General features: G+C 36.4%; 1 protein-coding gene and 1 long non-coding RNA gene across 4 annotated transcripts in view; one reads left to right on the forward strand and one right to left on the reverse strand.

The window, feature by feature from the left end:
- Positions 1–20,722, forward strand: part of TENM4 (teneurin transmembrane protein 4) — a 1,559,611-nt gene that overhangs the window by 794,055 nt on the left and 744,834 nt on the right. The window lies entirely within an intron of this gene.
- Positions 4,195–20,722, reverse strand: part of LOC135294455 (uncharacterized) — a 93,170-nt gene continuing 76,642 nt past the window's right edge. The window contains exon 4 of the long non-coding RNA XR_010356562.1: positions 4,195–4,773. This is a non-coding gene — a long non-coding RNA (uncharacterized LOC135294455). The remainder of the gene's footprint in view (positions 4,774–20,722) is intronic.

Below are 20,722 nucleotides of genomic sequence, written 5' to 3' on the forward strand. Positions count from 1 at the left end.
CTTTATTATACCATATATTTCTAGCCTTCCTTATGGGAAAAGGGAGAGTGGGGAAGAAAAAAAATCTCACATTTCTCTTGTTGTTCAATGTATATTTTGTTCATAGTGCCATTTGAGCAGACTTCCTCCAAGTAGTGCATCACGTGTGTTTCAAGCTTTCCTACTGATGGCAAGAAAAGCAGAGCAGTCTTTTACCTTGGTTTTCAAAGTAGTGGGGGGTTGTCCTTGAAATGCAGGCTCAACTCCTCTCTTTTTTTGTTTATGGATTATTGTTCCACATGGGAGCAATTTTAACAAGTCCTGATTGGACCGTAATCCAGAAAGAATTAAACCATGACTTCTACCATGACTTTTGTTAGATTAAGAAAAAATTTAGTGAACTCAAAATAGCCTATCTGTGTTTCAACTGACTGTATTTTTAACAGATTAATTCATTTTTTTTTCTGCCATGGAAAAAGTCACATTGAAAAGCTATTGAGTTTACATACTGGAGCACTGACACAGGGTTCTCTGGTGATAACTGATGGGCAATATCAGCAAAGAGACAAAGGGGGATTATAAAATAAATAAAAAGGGTAAATCAATGCAAAACCAATTGCAGAAAACCCAAGATTTTAAATGTGGGTTAGTCCCACTCCTGTCAAACCATCAGATGGTCATAGAAGGGACAGCTGGAAGGGACTGTGGAAGCCATCTCCAAGCTCAGAGGGGACCAGGGACAGCACTGGAGCAAGGTAGCCAAGGTGTACTTCAGAGCAGATTCAGACATGGGCAAATTCTCTCAGATCCAAAATGGCAACACTGCCTTCTTTACTTTGGTTAATTAAACATATATTTTAAAAATAAATAAAAGCCTTTGTTACTGACATTTACAAGGTTGTGCTAAGTATCAATGCGTGTTTTAAAGTAGGGAAAAATAAAAAGTAAAAAACTCTCCCCAGTTGTCACTTCTAACCATAACCATTTTATGATTCTCAAAAAAAGAAAAAAAAAAAAAAGAGAGAACTACTGAATTTCTAGGATTTCTAGGTGATAGATATTCAACTCATCTGTTTTATTAAACTCTGTGTTGTGCTGGGGACTGAGTAGAATTTAGCTTCTATTCAGCATTCCATTAGTAATGATTATATTTTTTTGCTGCATAATGGTTCATAAACTTTATTGCTGTGCAGGTATTTTAAGTCAGTGTCATCTATCCAGCTACGAAATTATGAGGCGTACTGCATAAAATCTATTTCAATTTTGTGTTAATTACTATGTAATAAGAAACTGAAAAATGACATTTTAAAATATTTATAATGTTCTCGGCAATAACAGTATTTTCTTTCAGATCCCACTTATTAGAGTGCTTTCCTTAAAATCTAAGATATAAAGTTAAGCTCTTCTGAAATAGGTGCTTGATTCAATGTAACTAATAATGGGACATCTTAGAAGTGGTTGAAACTGCAATCGTGTGCTAAAGAGCATAATGTGAACATAAAGAATTTCAGAGTTCATTTTGCGAGGAACTTCTTATAAAACCTTACATACATGCAGAACTGCCTGTATCCCTTTGCCTTTTCCCTCCAATCATAAAACTGAGGCTGCAGAACTTGGAATCCACTTTTACAGTTTTTAAAATATTTTAACAAGGAATATCAGAGCTAATTGAATTTGCAATAATGGTGGGGTTTGCATGAATGCAAAAATGTTCTACTATAACTGATGAAAATCTCATTTTATTACCGATTGGTGGTCTGTGGGAATAATTTATTGATTTTCTTCTGAAACTCCTGATATGCCTGTAGTAGAGTGGGGCCTGTGGATATTTCACCAGCAGCTCAAATTTTCTTGGTAGATGACTCAGAAAGAAATGCTAACTGTGTGGTACAAATCAGCTGTGGAAAAATACAGTCAAAGAATATTTTAAGAACCCCAGCTGAAGCAAAAGTGGCTATCATGGGACTGGTGAAAGGCACTGTTGCTATGTTTATTGATACAATTAACATCTGACTTCTAAGACAATCCAATGAGCCACACATACAACTTGTGCAAAAAAAACCTGCTCGTTCAGTAAGTTGAAAATCCTTTGAGACCATCATTCCATCAGCCATGGCTCCTCTGTTAAGCAACCTACCATGCAAGCAGATGCAAGAAACCTGAAAGGTGTGTTACACCTTTCTAATATGCTGCATATTACTTTAACAGGTTGCTTAATAATCTGTAAATAAACAAAGTTTTAAAGCTAATTAGCATGCAGGGAAAATTTATGCTCCTTGAATCGCTGAAGTTTTGAGACTGGTTAAAATTGCCTCAGACAGAGAAAAATAAATACATTCAAACAATAATGAATATTGTATTATGAGGTAGTCCAGTAATCTAGAAAGTCAAAACCCAGGGCTTACTGATCTACCTACATTTTATGCAACATCTTAAAAAAAAAATAAAAATAAACAGCCAAGAGAGCTCAATTTTTTTAAACTCGTTAGGAAATCAGAGCAACAGAGAAAATTTTGCTGGATATTTTTTAAACGTCTCTTGTCTTTGTCATCGATGGTTATCACCAGTGTAAACCAGCACAGTAGTTTCTGAAAATTCCTTAAAATTCAGATATATATATAGTTAGCTGTTGTGCCAACACCAGCCTCCACTTGCTCTTCTAGATCCTTACAGGTGTAGATGCATAGAACTGCAACTGACATGAATATGTCAAAAGGTCTTGGGCTTCTGACCCTCCTTTTTTAGTTAAGTATAATAGCACTGTTGTTTTCTTTTCCAATCTTACCAACATCTCCATTTGAAAGAGTTTTGAGGCTCCAAGGTATTATAGTAATTGTGCAAGCACATAGAGTAGATAAAAATTAATATAAACAGTAAAGTTGCTTATAAAATACAGTGTAATCTCTAAATAGTCTTCATAAACTTCTTCTTGAGAAATGCAAAATAATTTATTACATTTATATATTACTTGTCACTTTGTTTAATCACACAAAAACTGAGTTCAAATTTCCCACTTAACTAAAAAACAACTGTAACAATTTTCTGCACTAATATTTAGACATAATTGAAAAGTAGTAATTTCTTGTTTTATGTAGTTATCAGATGCTAAGAAAGACTGTACCACTGAAAGTGGGTGGTAGGCATGGTGAGAAAGCAGCACAGGAGGAAAAGTGAAGGGAACTTAGAGTTCCTTGAGAGAGGAACTCACTTAAGATCTAAGAGCTGCAGAATTCTTTTCTTGCATTGAGTAGCAGTGTAATGATATTAAAAAATTGTAAGTGCAATGCAATCTTTCTTGTTTTTCTCATATGGGATATTTAGTCTCTTAATGTGGTCTGTGGGCAGACAGTCCTACATCCATGCTCTTCATTCTGTGCTCTTGGGTGTCTCCTGGGGTCTCTGCACTCCTACTAAAGCCCCTGTGAAAGGCAATTTAAAAGCAAACCTATTGGCACTAGACTCAGCTTTACTATAAGGTGACCCATACTCCTGCTGGAAAAATGAGCAAGGTGCTGAAAACCAAAAGATGTTTATGAAAGATCATATCTCTGGAGGAAAAGGAGTCATCAATAACATTCCCATTTATTTTCTTACTTAAACACTTTCTTACTCCCTAGACACCAGTTAGTTTCATTGTGATGTGGATCATATTCCTGCTAGGTTCTTATTTACATTTATTAATGATGGCTTAGGATGCTTTTCTTGGTCAGGCATTCAGAACACACTGATGAAGGAAGCTTGAGAAATTTCCTCCTGACCCTGCTCCAACAAATTACTCCTTTACCAACCCACACTCATTAATGTGCTTTATGTCCCTGTGAGCCATCTGTAAGTGGCATAACTAACAGGATTCACAATTTTGCTTTAGAGGTGCAATCCCTGGCTGTAACTTGATAACTGTTGCAGTGGTTCATCTGTCTTCCCTTCCCTTCCCTTCCCTTCCCTTCCCTTCCCTTCCCTTCCCTTCCCTTCCCTTCCCTTCCCTTCCCTTCCCTTCCCTTCCCTTCCCTTCCCTTCCCTTCCCTTCCCTTCCCTTCCCTTCCCTTCCCTTCCCTTCCCTTCCCTTCCCTTCCCTTCCCTTCCCTTCCCTTCCCTTCCCTTCCCTTCCCTTCCCTTCCCTTCCCTTCCCTTCCCTTCCCTTCCCTTCCCTTCCCTTCCCTTCCCTTCCCTTCCCTTCCCTTCCCTTCCCACTATTTTATACAAAATTACATTGCAATAAAAGGTGCTCATACACTGAGATCCCCAGAGTAAATATTTGAGGAAGGAAGACTGCATTTGCAGAGATACAAGACAGATTAAATATAATTTTCATCCAAAAAGAAAACAAAAGGTAAAATATTGCTTTTCAATACTTCACAAATTATTAAATTAATTCTTAATGTGTCTTCCCAAAAGTTACTACATTCCTTCTAATGTTACCTCGGTCGCTTTTATCAGGCTGTACTCAGTAAACAGGATAGATCTGCTGTTTCTTTCTGCCTGTCTGGTGTGTGAAGTCTGAAGAGATTTTTCCTGTTGCCTGAAGACAACTAAATTATATTTTTTCACAACTCCTAAAGGAAAGCAAATCTAGTGGAACAACTTCTCAGATTATAACTTCATTTCTGTGAGATATCCTGGGGGAGATATTTCTTGAGGTGTCTGAATTACACTGTCCAAGGCGTTCAACATGCTCCACACTGCCGATGTGCCCTCAGATCTCACACCTTGTCAAGCACCAGTGATGCCCAGAGAGATGAGAATTAACCCATCATAACTTAGAAATGCCATTGACAGGACTCTGACTGCACCAGCCTGCAAGCAGATATGAAAGGAAGGGTGAAAGCATGCAGCCAAATCTTTGCGAAGATTCCAAGAACTATTTTTTTCATGCAATATTTACTCCCCAAAATCATATGAAAAGGCCCAGACTCTTCTTCACCTTGAAATTTGTCCATCAAATAAATCTGTATCACTTAAGTAACATTAGTACTACAAAACAAATCACTTTCCATTTAACATTTGCTCCAATCGTGCTTTAGCATGATTCCCAGTCATGAAACAGACACCAGCCTTACAGTGTTAGAATGAACAAAAATATTTTGAAAAATTAAGAAACTGAAAAAGTCTGGTTTAAATGAGACTGGACATCAAAGAGAAACACACAGATATATGTAGGGATGCATCTGTTTTCTGAGAGACTGCCATAAAGATCAAGTGTCATCACTTCTGTTGAGCTAAGACTCTAATTTAGGCTCCTACTTTTGGGATTGCAGCCCTCCAGAAATCCTTTATCACAGAATTTAAAAGCAGAGACCTATACACAGACTATTTTCAAGTCGTAATATTGGATCAATCTAGGTCTTCATTTCAGCGTTTCAAAAACATACACGCTGGCAGTGCCTAAATGGCACAGCAGAATGCAGAGCTGGTAGTAGAGCAGATGCTACTACTTCTTACCCTTCAGCTATGCTTCTTTAAATTTTATTAGAACAAAATAAGCTCAGCTAAAAATACGTGTTAATATGTCTGCATTAGTTAACAGCCTGCTAGGAATTCTAATTATTACTCAGTTTATCATGGAGTACTACAGTATGCCCTTTCTTTAAATTTCTAGAGACTGCTTAAGATGCAGATTGTTAGCTGTATAAATATTTGTTGATATTTAAGATGCATAATTCATTTGTTTCCCCCAAAAAACTGTGTAGCCTTTTTTGAAATACTGTTCAAATGATGTTATTTTATTGAATACTATGCTGCTTAGCCAGTTGGGGCTCTTGCAAGAGATGAAGAGTTATGAATTGGGGTAGATGAAGGTAGCTGAACAGGGTAGAAAAATAGGATAGATGAAAAGTTGTGAATTTGGAGATAAAGTTCTGCTAATCCCTTTTAAAATTATTCTTGGGTATTCACTCAAGCCTTGTGATTTTATATTTTTTAACCCAGCTTGTAAAAGACAAGACACAGGATTTTTAATTGATTAAGGTAAAATATCAGTTGCAATGATTATTCATCCAGAGTTTTTACTCATAAGACACAGAGGAATTCCTTGTATTTTCCCTTTTTCCTATGAAGGAACTCAGTGAGTTATTATTGGTCAGGATTAGATCAGAAACAAATTAATCATCCTAATTTCCATCTAATTCACAAGGCAGGCACTCTCTTTGGCTTATGTAGTTCAACACATTTCACAGAAAAAATATGTCCATTAGATACTGCTGCTTATAAATAATATTTCAATTAAAAGTCATAAATAACATAACTGCAAATCATTCTAAATATCTCTTATTTAATGCTTGAAGAGTTTTTCTTTTTCTTTCAGCCTGGATTTATTATTCTGTACTTAGTTTATAAAAATTAATCCAAAATACCACGGCTATGTTGATTTTAATTTTATTCAAGCCCCATCACCCCTTTGACTAGTGCTACTTCCTTATTCTCCAATTTCTCCTTATTCTTCTAACTATTGCATTTGCTGCTGAGCTGCAATCTTCTCTTAGATCAGAGTCACTGTGCCCACGCCAGCATCAGCTGCTTTTCTCACGGGGCTCTCTGTGGGTTAGCTTTCTCTCCTGTAGCTGGAAATGTGTAAGATAAAGCCTCTGAAGAGAAAAAAAAAAACAAACAAAACAAAACAAAACAAAAAACCAAACAAACAAACAAACAAAAAAAAAACAAAAAAAACCCCAAAAAACAAAAAACAAACCTCCACAGAACCCCCTCAAAGCTCCCCTGAATTTGTTCAAGTATAGCAGCCTGTACTGTATTTCAATATCCTGTTTTGATATAAATGTTGCCTGCCAGAAATCTGAGTCTTTAATGTAGAAATAATAGTCTATCTCTGACTTCTTTGCTTATTTGCTATATTATCATGTGTTCACTCTCTGATCACTGAGCTCAGTAGCCCTTTCCAGCTAAAAAATTATATTTTCATGTCTTTTCCATTTTGTCTGGAAAAATATCAAATAATGGCCTTTTAAAAAAATACATTTTAGCATATGTGTCCTCTGCAAGCAGAAACCTTGTAGAAGAACCCCAACCAAAATGGAAAAACATTCCTGCAAAATGGGTAGAATTCTTGTTTATTAGCTTCTGGAGACTACTGGGCTTTCTTCTCTTTTGAATGAAGTTTCATTAACACTTTCTTGCTCCATATTAGTAAAATATGGACTTGATGACTTGCTCCTTTTATGATAAATTGGAAAATTCACCAAAGACAAAAATGGATTGTGACAGAAGTAAGGATGAATTACTAAAGGGATGGCGAGAAGAAAAAATATCACCAAATACTCCTCTAATGAAACTTGTCACTTCCTAATGAAAGGAGTTGAAGGAATTTCTCATTAAAAACTGTTTCCTCTATGAATGCACATGTGAACAATTATTTAGGGACAAAAAGCTTCTCCTCTGATCCCACTTTTTATACTCCATGTTTAATTGCAATGTGTTCAGACTCCTTACTATGATTCACCATCACTTAGTTGTTAGTTGTCTTTATTATGCTGTTCAGTTTTAATTCCCCCCTTGCTGAAATGCTCATTCACTTGATCAAATGTTAGCTAATACTTTTGTCACATTGTTGAGCTCTTCCTTTTTCCTTCTTAATTTTTTCTTGTTTGTTTTTCCTTTTTCTTGTGCAAAGTTAAATTTTTTCTCTACTTGGTAATTTAATGCACCAGGATATACACAGCAGACATATAAAATTAATAAAGATACTGGTCTGGAGTATCTTACCACATTTTACTCAAATAATAAAAAATATTGCAAAACAGGAGAAGTACAAGGGAGGTCTATTTCTTTTCTAGCTTTGAATATCTTTAATTTATGTGAGGTGAGTTTCAATGAAATAAAGAAATATGTTCTTTTCTAGATAATTTCAGATGCATTCTTTGTATAACACTGTGTGCTGGTTTATTACTGTGTGGACATGATCACCTAATTATAAAGGCAAATGGAAGTCTACAACTTGGAAATCAAGTTTTCCTCAGACAGCTCTCAATGAATAGAAATTCTACATACATATTTATGGTAAAATTTTTCACTGAGTGCTTAATTCCCTTTGTTCTGTGAGAACCTGGATATAAAATCAAGAGATGTTACATTACACTTTCTTGCCTCTTGGCATTTTCCAGGAAAAGCAATGTAAAATTTGAGTTGACCTTGCTTTAATACATTATAAAAGTATGTGCTTGTCAAAGAAATATGACATTGTACTAATAGTCTCTTTCTCTTAAATTGCAGCCTATGTAGTATTTTGCCCTCATGCAGAACAATTGCGTATTGTAGCGCGTAACATAGAAAAACAAGAATTTAAGAAGCTTAAATATTTTCCATGTGCTCATATGCACATAAATGTACAAAATTCCCAGTAAGAGCTTCTGATCTGCCTTAAAAAAAGGTCAGCTGAACAATTTTAAGTTTTATTTTTCTCATGCACTAGCAATTTCAAAGTACAACAAGATAACAGGGCTTCATGCATTCTGTTCTCAAAAGATTGTTTCCCCTGATATAGCAGTGGTCTGATAGGGTAATGCCATTTCCAAAACTCAGGCTAGACCCTCTTCATGTTGCATTCATGCCACATGGGCACAGCCTCTCAGATGGCTCTGGTTTCTGGGTATTTCCATTGCATTCCTCAGTTCGATGAGCATCACACACCATGAAGATGCTAGAGGCAGTCCAATAGGAATACAGGACTTCTGGGTATTAACACAGCAAAGGCAGCTGTGTGACCAAGCCTGTGGTCAAGGAAGTGCAATCATTTTACTTAACAGTCTCACAAAATATCTTTCATGCATGTCTGTGAACTGCAGAGGCCAAACAATTAAGATAAACATAATTTGAGAGAACTGATGGAGTTATTGAGCTGTCAGTATCAACCACATAACCACCATTCTTCTGCATGGAGCTGTGACCAGCCCTAAGAAGCTCATAAAAAGAAAATGTGTTTTAGCTGTTGATCAAAACTCGAAGTCTCTTGAAAAACCATATTAGGGCCTAAGTTATTAATACTTATACCTTGTCATTTCTTCATGAAATATATTCCTCATAGGATTAATAGAAATATAGGGATTGGAGTCTAGGAGAAATTAACACACTGGAGAGGATAATAATGCCTCCCATCCAGCCTGGAAACAAGCACACAACTAAAGCCCACGCAGTCAAAGAGATGTATACTCGTACATCTTCACACTAGCGCAGAATGGATCCTCAGCTAGCAGAGACTCTGATGTGGTTTTGTGTACTGTTCCTCAGCCAGGAATTTCCACAGAATAGTGATTTTTTTTTCTGTAGGTAGCAGATGGACCTTGCAATTAAGATTGCTTTCTTGCTTCTCCACCACGACCCCCTTTATTGCCTGTTAATCCTAATGAAATTTTCTACTCTTAAAAATCCAGCCTTAATATATTTTATGTATGGCACCTTCTTCTTAAGGTGCAGCTAGTATTAGAAAGCAAAATATTTTTTAGTAAACAAAGAAAGGAAAGAACAGCAGCATAGATTATACCATCCCACCCACCAGTGGTGTCCCTGCTTAAGTGTTGAGTAGACCACTAGACTCACACTGAATATTGCAAAAACTGAGATTTAGAAAAGATAAGCAGCATGGAAAAGCTAAAAAAATTAGAATTCCCACTGTAGAAAAAATACCATTGATCAGTAAAATCAAACAAAACTAATAGTCATTTGAATGTTTAATGGGAGACCAGATCAATCAGACTGGACATCCAAGTAAAAACTTAATAGTGACATAAGCAGAATTCTGTTATCAAGAGATTAAAGACAGGAATTGAGCTGTATTTATTGCCTACAAGAATACCCAGAAATAGCAGCTAGAGCAGAATAAGATTTTGTGACAGAACAAAATTGCAGCATTTTTTAAGGCTTTAAACACTAAAATATTATTTCATAGATTAGTTTAAATCGGAAGAGATCTCTGAAGCCAACTTTGTCCAATCTGCTCCTCAAAGCAGGGCGAACCTAAGCCAGATTTCTAGAAATCTTTTCCAGTTGGATTTTTAATTAAGAGATAGAGATTGCAAAACCTCTTTGTTACCTTATCAAGTGTTTTTTTACCTTTCATCACATATAACCAAAATTTCCCATCCTGCAGCTTGGTCTTTGGCATTTTTTGTTCTGTTCTGTATTTCTGTGTCTGTTTTCATCCACATTATACCGTCTGACTAGACTCTTATAAACTCTTTACCTTTCTGTTCTCCAGACTGAGGAAACCCATTTCTTACAATCTCTCACAACCTGTGTTATTGTATGGGATTTTTCCATCTCAGTTCCAGGACTGAATACTTTCTCTGTGGTGAAGTTCCTTTGAATTCATATCTCCAGCCTTTTGAGTATCCTCTTAATGACTGACCCTATCCTGAGCTTATTGGGTGCTCCCCACACTGATCTAGCTTCACGCAAAATCTTGCTGAGGTGCTCTCTGTCCCACTGTCCAGACCATTAGCACTGACTTAAAGCAGAATTATCTTTAGGAGTGATTCCTGAGAAGCACCATTGGCAATCTTTTGGGCTTCATTCTGTTGATCGCAACTCCTTGACCCAACAATATCCATTCGTGTGAGGTTTATGCATCCTTCTGTTGCATCTGGTGCTGGCCAGTTCTATAGACCTCTAAACACAAGAGCATTAACCAGTGACCAAATATGACCTTCTAAGAAATACTTCTATGTGGGTCTTTAGCTTTAGTGAGCTATTCAATGGACTTTATAAATAAATGGTTCCCAATCATGGAATGTGCAGAACTATTAAAACGAGTCACATAAAATGCTGGAGTAAGAAACATTCCAGTCTCCTTTGTTTATTTCAAGCTACAGTTGGTGTTTAGATTTGGTTTCTTCTTGCAGACTTCTGTGAAAGCTATTTTCACCAGGAAGATTCATTTTCTGAGAGCCTTTTTTCTTTTCTTTGTATTCAAAATACTGCAACCCGTCCCTGTCATAATTGCATTAGTGTGATTTGCTGTTCTGTCATTGCTTGCTATTGTACTAGTGTGCAGTTAGCTTCTGACAAATCAAAGACCAGGGTATGAGTAATGCAAATCAGATTTGGAAAGTGTTTACTTCAGGGAAATTTCTACAGTTAGTGTAGCATATTACATTCTAAGCAATGATTCACTCATTGTTTTCAACAAGACAAAAGATGAAACTAAAGGCAATATTTTGATATGCTACCATAAAAATACAAACCCTCTAAAGAAAAATTAATGGATTTTATTGTTGTATGTAAGAAATAAAAAGACTTGTTGGCCATTTCATTACTCTGTTTAATAGTATAACAGCAGCAAGTGGAACATCAGCTATAGTGTCATGATGGAGCAGGTACTTCTTCCCATAGTATTTGCTGCACAATCATGTCAGGTGGGATTTTTGGCATTTGGGGGTCGGTTGTGGGGTTTTTTTGCCTATTTTTTTTTTTTCCAAGTAAGCAGATTGCTAGTATTGAAGTGAATTCAAATTTTCTCAGCATCATTGGCATGAATTATTTTCCTGCCATAAAAGTTTTGCTTCAGTTTCTTTTGGTAATATTTGTTATTGTTTTTTTATTAGCATGCCTAGGATAGTGGGAGTAGAGATTATAAAAAGTCTTAGCTGGAGTGTCAAATAAGGAAGATTCTACATTGAGAACAGCTTTTCCAAGCTGCAGGCCAGATGGTAGCTTTGGGACTCAGAAGCTGAAAGAAGTAGCTGGAGTTATGTCAAGAGAAATAGTTAAAAAAATAGGAGAAAAAGGAAGCAAAAGAGATTGTCAAGTCAAATTAACACAAGTAACTATTTGTACTACCCTTTAATGTATGAATTAATAGATGTATTACTCACATAATAACCTTGCAAACAAATCTAAAGAAAGAGGAACAAGGTGAAAATACAGAATATTTGTACAACCCTATACAAATATAATTAATTCTGTTCACCTGTGGGATATTGTCAACCCATGATGTCATAATACAAATTTTGAATTAGAGATTGACACTGCTACTTGTCCAAACCTATGGTAACTACATGGACACCCAAAGGCCAAGACAGCACAATGCATTGAGAAGCCAGTGTCTTCTACTTGTGTACCTGGAAACCTCATACCCTGACACGCCTGCACCAGTTTGTAACCTGCACTATACCACCCCACTCTGGAACCAAGACTGGTGTAGTTCTAGCTTCATATTTCAGAGCCATCTTAAAACATACTGAAGGATAATAAAGTGCTAAAATAAAAATACCTTCCACATTAGGGAAGTTTTCTTTTTTTCAGACCTGACATGTGCAACCCCACCCATAAAAGGTGACAAGAACTGCTCAGAATAAAGTTCCTTGCTCATATGTGCAACTTTAATAGTGGGGTGATATATTTCCTACCTTCAGCAGCAGCTAACAGGAGTCAAAATATGACTGCTGTTAGTGTGCTCTGCTATCACAATGGAAAAAGACACATTGATCACCTCATTTTTTACTGAAAGTGGCAAAAAATACTGATATATACTTATAGATACACCCACACACACACAAAAGAATTTTACAGTCCAAGTCAAATCAATCCAAATCAGGTGTATAACAAACACTTTTGAGTAGCAGGCAATGCAAGCAAGGGGTAACTGAACACCATTCAAAGAGGAATATGTTGTTGCTGCCATGAATTGATCTCAGAACAAGTGACAACTATTTTTCATTCTTGTAACATGTTCTTGCTGGAGGAGACATTCCAGACTAACAAGTTCTACAACAATTTATGGATTGAGAAAAGTGGAGTCTATAGGGTTTATTGAAGTTAACTGTAGCTCTTAGCTAATTGTTTAACACTGAGCTTCTGCCTAGGTTTATGAGATAAAACAGGTTTACATAGCTAAGTTGTATATATATGCCTTGCTTTGGAAAACAAGAGAGCAAAATTTACAGATTAAAGGGGCTGAATTCTTTTCTTATATAGATGTGTCAAACCTTTTGTATTTAGACAATGTGTTTCCTATGTATAGAACTAGAAGGGGAAATCCCCTTATTGACACAAGATTGAGCATGACAAGCTGGAAGGGAGTAGCAGAGTGGATTTTATGAGCAAGATTTTTAAAATTTTTGAGAGACACTAACTGCTTCCATTCTCAAAAGACAAGAACTATTGCATTTTGAAACATTTGGAAAACAGTTAGGCTTGGAAGGCAGAAAGAGCTGAAGAATTTAAAACCATACCTCCCTTTTCTGCAACTTACTGTTGAGAAATTCCCTGTATGCACTGACAACGTGTATTTAAAGAAAGAACTATCATTCTTGAATATTGGGTTTATGATGTGCTGGAGAGGTTGTGGAAGCCTTTAGAGAACATACTGGTATATTTGCTACCTAATAACTTCAACAAGCAATTAATGTCCTTTGAGGAGTTATAGTAAAAACTCTCAATTTATTTTATAATGGAGTTTAAGAGGTGGTTTCATCATGGTCTACAAGCACTTAAGTGAGGAAAGCCATCTGATGGTAATGACTTTTTAATTCACTGAAAGCCATAATGAGTTGCAGTGGGTAGAAGCTAATGCTAGACAAACCCAGGCTAGAACCGAGGTACATATACTAAGTAAAACTAATTAGGCATTGAAAAAGCCTTCTTGGATGCATGATGGATTCCTCACCACCTGAAGTCTAAAAGTTGAGGCTAGATAGCCTTTACTGGAGTTTGTAATAGTTCAAGCAGAAGCCATAATCTTGATACAAGAATTAGCTTGTGAAGTTCTTGGTTATGTGCTTTTCCAGAAATCAGACAGGTATTTTACTGATCTGTTCAGACCTTAAATCCAGGCAGAATAGGCAAATGTTAAATAATTATTTTTTATGTTATTCAGAAACTCCACAGATGTTTGCACATAATGGGATTAAAACAACAGTTTCATGTAAGAACACCATTGTAAGACAAAATGCACCAGACAAAAGAGGGGACACATTTCCACTCTCCTGAGCTTGCATTCCAAAACAGGTTTCTTGATAGTTACCCAGAACACCAGAATGAAGTCTGTTCTTGGAATGACACTCCAAGCTGGAACAGAGATATATGAATCTTAACAATGCAGAGGATGAAAGATGGCAATAATCAACATTTATTTTCAAGCCTCAATTTTTTTTTATTGATGAGTTTAGTCCTCAGCACTGGTGCAATGTCTTAGATGGCCATGTTTCCTTTTTCCAAATGAGGCAAAAAATGTTGTGATTGAAAACTCTTGATTTGAAGCAGAAAGTAGTGATTGAGGTTCTCGCTACAAAGCCAGGATCAGTAACCAGTTTTTTTTCCTTTTTGTTTTCCTAATCTAGCCAAATGTAAAAAAAAAATTAAAATACTCATGAGGTAAGTGTTAGAAATGCTGGAGGAATATACCGTCTCCAACTAAAGACTGAATCAATGGCATTAGAAATCAGAACATTTCCTTGCTTTTTATTTGCAATGTTTGGGTGAAAGAGTAAAACAGATATTAAGTCTTTTCTTCCACAAGAATATTAATCAGAACAGGATCTAACCTTTCTGTTTAAGGACACAATATAACTTTTTTTATTTTAGCTCAATAAATATGTTAAAATTCTGCCCATTTAATTTTCTCACTCTTGATTTCTCTCAGAAAGTAGAGATACTTTAGATACTTGTCAGCACATAATAAAAAAGCAATCTTTAGGCTCATTCTGTTGATAAAGGAACTGATACACCTAACTCAGTTTTTACACATGCTATATAAAATTTTAAAGGACTTTGCCTTTCTTAGCAATTGAATGCTAATTAAGGGTATTGATTACACTTAATGAGTTGCAAACACTTTTTAAAAGGTCAGACCTGAAGTGGGTTATGTAGAAATGTATAGAACTTTAAATATTATTATTTCATTGCTATTTAAGTATGCACCTGAAGAACATTTGATGAAATGTTAGAGAGCAATGAATAACACTAATGTTTTCCAGCTACGTAAATGAGTTGGATTGGAGCTGACAAGTGTTCTCTGCTATTTGGCCACCATTTCACATTGTACATCCTCAGCTTTTCAATTTATATTAAAAGGGGTTGAGCTGGAGAATCTGGGCTCATTTAGCATTTCTCCTTCTCCAGCAGTGGCTGCAAGCAGACTGCAGGAAACAAGGGTGAACTGAACATACAAATTTGATGCTTACACCTAATACTTTCCCCTCCTCTAACCATCTTCAGGTGAGGGAATTTCCTGAATCTCTGTAGTTTAGCTGCTATCTAGTAAATCACAAAAGATGTTTTTCCAAATGCTTCTTTAAAGACCATTTTTGTTTTTTCTTGAAGGTATGTACAGAATAAACAAGCTTTTTTTGTCTTGTGTAGATTTGGATGCAAAACAACATTTCTTGTCAATAAATATAATTGTGAACAGTCTAAATGCAAAACAATATGCATAAGGAGTAAAAAGAACTCACGTATTTAAAAAGGTTGAAACAACATGGTTATGAAAACATGGAGAGGAAAATCTCCTCACTGGGAGTTAAAAAGACCTGGAAGTTCTCACTGAAAAGATTTGTTAGAAATTTTTATGTATATCTCCTACTGAAAAGTGTATCTTTTTCTGGGCCATTATGAGACCTTTCAAAAAAAACCCATCAAAGATCATGTCTAAGTGTCTATTCATCAGAATCATTATTAAATATGACAAGAAAAATATATTTAATTTAATTAGCTATATATTTTTATCAAGAATTCAGTTGCAGTGAACTCTAACTCCTTGCTTTTCTGAAATATTGTGAGAAAGTTCAACTTCAGTGACACAGTTCTGTATGTTCAGCATGGCAGCTGATACTGGGAAGTGTCCCATGCTCATTCTGGAAAAGTCTGGACATAGCAGAGAAAGAATTTTCATATCTGATTTTAAACATCTACTATCTGAGCTAGTTAACTAGACTCTAGTTATAATCAAAGATGAGAAACAACGGGGTTTAGGGTGAAAAAACTTGTCATCTTGAAGAAGGAGTCTGAAAGAGACAGATGTCTCATACTGTAGCAGTGCTGTTCACTCTTCCTGACTGGAAAGGGAGCCTAGGGTGACTGCCTCAGATGCAGATGTCCAGCTTAGGTGTGATGAATCTCTCTCTAGGGTTTCTCCTGTCCTTCCTTGTTTATTGTAGCAATAATCCTTCTTCAGATTGAAAACTTTGGAAATAAGTCTTGTAGGAAGCCAAATGTCTTTACGGCTTTAAAGCATTATAGAAGTTTTGCCCTTTCAAGCATTTGTGAGCAGTGACTAAAGAACATTTGAACTGGATTCCAGCACTGCTGTGTACTTTTGTACTGTAGTCCTACTCAGGTATCCTGAGCTCTTTCTCTTGTCTTCAATATAATCTCGTTTAGTAGTAACGCTCTTTTTTTTCATTTCTCATTTTCAATGCGTGGGTTGTTAAAAAACAAAATATGCCCAGAGACAGATGTAAAATTGTTGAGCTTTTCTCAAATCACTTCAGTCCAGTTTCCACTGTGTTCATAGGCGACCTTCTTCTACTGATATTTTCAAACACTTAAAATCAAAATCTTCATATTGCCATTTCTTCCAAGTTAAAACTTGGTGTCTTGGACTACTTTTGGTACAAATATAAACTCCAGATCTATCTACAAAAATATAATACAGAAAGTAACAACAAAAATCTTATTATGAACTGTAGGATTTTGGATTTCAATTTGTAAATATGTAGTACCTAAGAAGCTTGCTTTCATTTTCTTTGCACCATGACTGACAGATTTCTAGCTACTGTAAACCAGAAACTAGCTGCCACTAAAGAAATTTTATGAATGAATTGCTGTTAACTGACACTAGCAGTGCCAGTTAGCAATACATAAATGAATCATTACAGTGACCAGATACATCACTACATACAGTTTGTCAGTCTCTCTCTTTCCATAAAATCTATACAGCATTCACAGGAATACCTGAGCTGCTGACAAGGAGCTCAAGACTTTCTGTTTAAATCACAGATGAATTCTGGAAAGGAATACATGACTCGTCACATTACTAGATAACAGAATTTGAACTGTCTTAACAGTGCTGGGTTCATGAGCATTTTACCATGTTCTACAAAACTCCAAGGAGAAAACATAAAGAAACAAAAACAACAGTGAAGGGGTTGTAGAGGGTACAAGTATGTTGTTCTTCATCTTTCCAAAGATCACACTTCTTTGGATATTCATGTGGATCTGAATACAAGTAGGTGCTTATTCTGTAGAGTTGTCCTGTCCCCTTTTTTTTTTTCTGTAGCTTTCATCAGAACTTATCCTCCATGTAGTGTTAACTCAAGGAGCATCATCTTCAGCCTGGGCTTTGATCAGACATGGAAATCTCTAAAAATGGACTACCTAGACAAGTAGGTGGAGCATGGTTTGACATTTCAGTGTAGGGGTGCTGAAAAAGGTGATGCAGTGATGGTTCAAGGGCTGAGTGCTGCTTTACACAGCTACCCTGCTGTTAAAGTGGTATTTTGCAAAATAATTTTAAGAACTTGATACAAATGGATGCTAGTCTGAAAAAATCAGTGAGAATGCCAGCAAGAGACCAATTTTATGCTCTCTGTATGTTTGAAGTAGGTGTTTATTTACAAGAGAACTGACTGACAATTAGTCATAAAAAGTTCATCTTTGGGGGACAGTCAGAAAAGCTACCAAAAGTTAGTCTTCTAATCTGGATCACTCTCTGGAGGATCCTTTCCCTGAACAGACTATAATGCAAGCCTGGGGAAATTAGTTTTAAGTTGTCCATGACTTGAGTTAGCCTTTGTGAATATCCCTCTGTGAGATATACCAAAGTAATATGTGTAAATGCCTACTATAATCTTTAAACTGACTGCTCCTTCACATCACACTTAAAGTAACAGATAGGCAAAATGGATGTAAATATAAATTAGTTTTGCAGTACATGGAGTTCTAACATTCCCTTTGTCAGCCACAAAATCTGAAGAGGAATCAAAGTGTGGGTGACCTGCCTCCCTGAGATAAATTGAATGACAATGGATAGTCGTGTGGCAGAAGGGAATTCAAGGCCAGATTTTCATTTCATCACATTATATTTTTCATACCGTGCTCCTAGTCTATCTTCTTTTTATCCATCTCCTGCATGTGTGATTTAATAGCAAGATGGATTGGACAAATTAGGGGCCTGAGAAGGTGCAGTAGAATCCTATGTGTGTACATATATATACAAACACTCATATTTTACACTCATAAACAAAATTCCTCAACAAGGCAGTGTTCTGCCATTCCAGAGGTATTGCAGCATGCATCCCAGCCATCTACTTGATGGTGTGTAATCCGATGCAAGACCTCTGAGGTGTGTCCTTTAGGAACTGACATGCTCTTTAGCATGGAATTTAAAGGCAAGATGCTTCACCCTACTATGTAAGGGGCAGAGGCCACTTGTTATGTATCTGGTGGAGGCCAGTATTCTGTGGCAACCAGGCTGAGCTGCCACTTAGACTCTCTGAAGCCATATGTTGTTGACTTTCTAATTTAAGAAAAATCTCCATAGAATTTACATTTCCTGACTCTCAATTGACTTCCACTCAAAATCACATTTCCAAGCACATCATATCCTAGAACCATATAGAATCATAGAATGGTTTGGTTGAAAGGGACCTTGAAGGTCATCTAGTTCCAGCCTCTCCACCATGTTTCTTTTTGCAATGATCACAGAGCAGATGTATCTTCACAGACCTGCTCTACCTTCTATTCTTGTCCACATCTTCACTTCTGCAGTGTAAATCCTGAGAATTCAGTGCAAAATAATCAATAAACGCGTTCCATAAAACAAATATTTAGGTTTCTTACAGCTATATTGCTGCAACTATTGAAATTCATGGCAAAGCAGGATTTTATTGCTTAGTTATGACTCAAAAATCACTTTTGCTCCATCAGATTCCAGTTGGCTACATTAGTTTTTACTTAAGGCTGTTGGTACGAATCAGCACTTTCTCTGAAGGTCAGAGGTACTATTTTAGGAGGGTGAATTTGTATTCTTTTGTGACTGATTGTCATAGATAATGGAAAATGGCAACTGGTTTTGTTCTCAGTGAGATATGTCTGTAAGTAATTATTAAGAAAGACTAGAACTTTGTATGGCTGATTGTCTCTTCTTTTAAAACTATAAATAAAAACCAAGAGCAATTAGGGCTAAAGGACAATCTGGATGTAATTTGTGTTCAATGCCTAACACAGCAGGACTCTAATTCAAATGGTGTTATACACCATGATATGATATTTCCATAGTTCTGTGATTCCCAGATTTGAGCCTGAAAAAGCTCAAACGCTATAAAAAGTTGTTTCTAACAAAGTGGATTTCTTGAAATGTTTGAATTACATGAATCTATTATTTTGCGATATATGGCACAGGTCCCCACATGCAAGCCTTTCCCAAAGCCCTGGTAAACACAATTTTGTCACATCTTCATCCCAACAAAAATCCTATTTTCAATAAGACTGGCCCAACTATAAAATATATCATAAATACAAGGTCTAAGGGACAAAAGTAATGTATTCAGAAGTTAATTCTTTTGAAAAAAAGGTTTTTAGAATGGCAAGAAAAGTAAAATATAAAGTGGTAGAACACCCTCCAGCAACAGTGGAAACACTAACAAGGATTACTTATCATAAATAAAAGACATTCAAAATGCCATGGCAAAGCACCATAGCACGTAGTTGCGCAGGGACTGGGCTACTCAATTCATATTGGAGACAAATGGTATCTTATAAAGCTCATGACATGTTAAATGCTCTGTTCTGAACTGCAACATGCCTGAAGTTTTTTAATTAGAAATGCAGCTGTGTCAATTAGATGCAGCATATAGTACCTAAACTTTCTAGTAGTACAGCTGGGGAAAATGTCTGCAAAAAAATAAGATTGTCTATGTGAAAATTAAACCAGTTTATAACCTGTGTACATGTGTGGATTGTAATTTATCTTCAGCTTCAAAGGTTGAATAAAAAAAATCAAAACAACCCAAAGCCTTTCAGATATTCTTTCATGCTTAACTACTCTGCAATCACTTTCTTTATTCACTCAGCATTCAGATTACTTAATACTCTTCATAGCTTGTTTAGGTAATTTTTATATAATCATATAAAACAAACAATAACATTTCAAGGTTTGTTGATCTGTTATTTTGGTCCAGTAATGAAACTGTGCATTTAGAATTTTCTTCAACCTCTCTCATCAGAAAGGCAAAATACTTTAAAACTCATTTGGGATTGCTGAAACCTGTGTTTGTTGTGACTAATTTCTGCCAGCACAGAAGCATGTCAGTTAGCTCAGCTGCCTCAGAAAGCTTCAGGTGTTCCAACATACAGGATGAGGTACATCCCTAATGTATAATTTTTTTCAATCACGCCTGACTCCTGATCCTCAGTGCCACCATATGTGTACTCCATGATGCTGTGTTACAGTCTGGGATGGCTGTCCATTAACAACAACCACATGGAGCAGCTGCAGCCATCACCATAAAATACCCCAAAAAATGAACAAGACAATCTAAACATTACTCTGCTTAGGACTTGATGAGTAGCACAGATGTCATGTTAGACATGTTATTCTGCTTATCCAGAGATGGGCAAGAGAGTTGCTGAAGGGTCTGGAGCACAAGTCTTACGAAGAGAGGCTGAGGGAGCTGGGGGCGTTTAGTCTGGAGAAAAGGAGGCTCTGGGGCTTTCAGTACCCGCAAGTAGGTTGCAGTGAGGAGGGGGTTGACCACCCAAGTAACAAACAACAAGACAGGAGGAAGTGGTCAGAGGTTGTGCC

This window comes from Passer domesticus, chromosome 2, assembly GCF_036417665.1.
Source record: "Passer domesticus isolate bPasDom1 chromosome 2, bPasDom1.hap1, whole genome shotgun sequence".
Classification (NCBI taxonomy): domain Eukaryota; kingdom Metazoa; phylum Chordata; class Aves; order Passeriformes; family Passeridae; genus Passer; species Passer domesticus.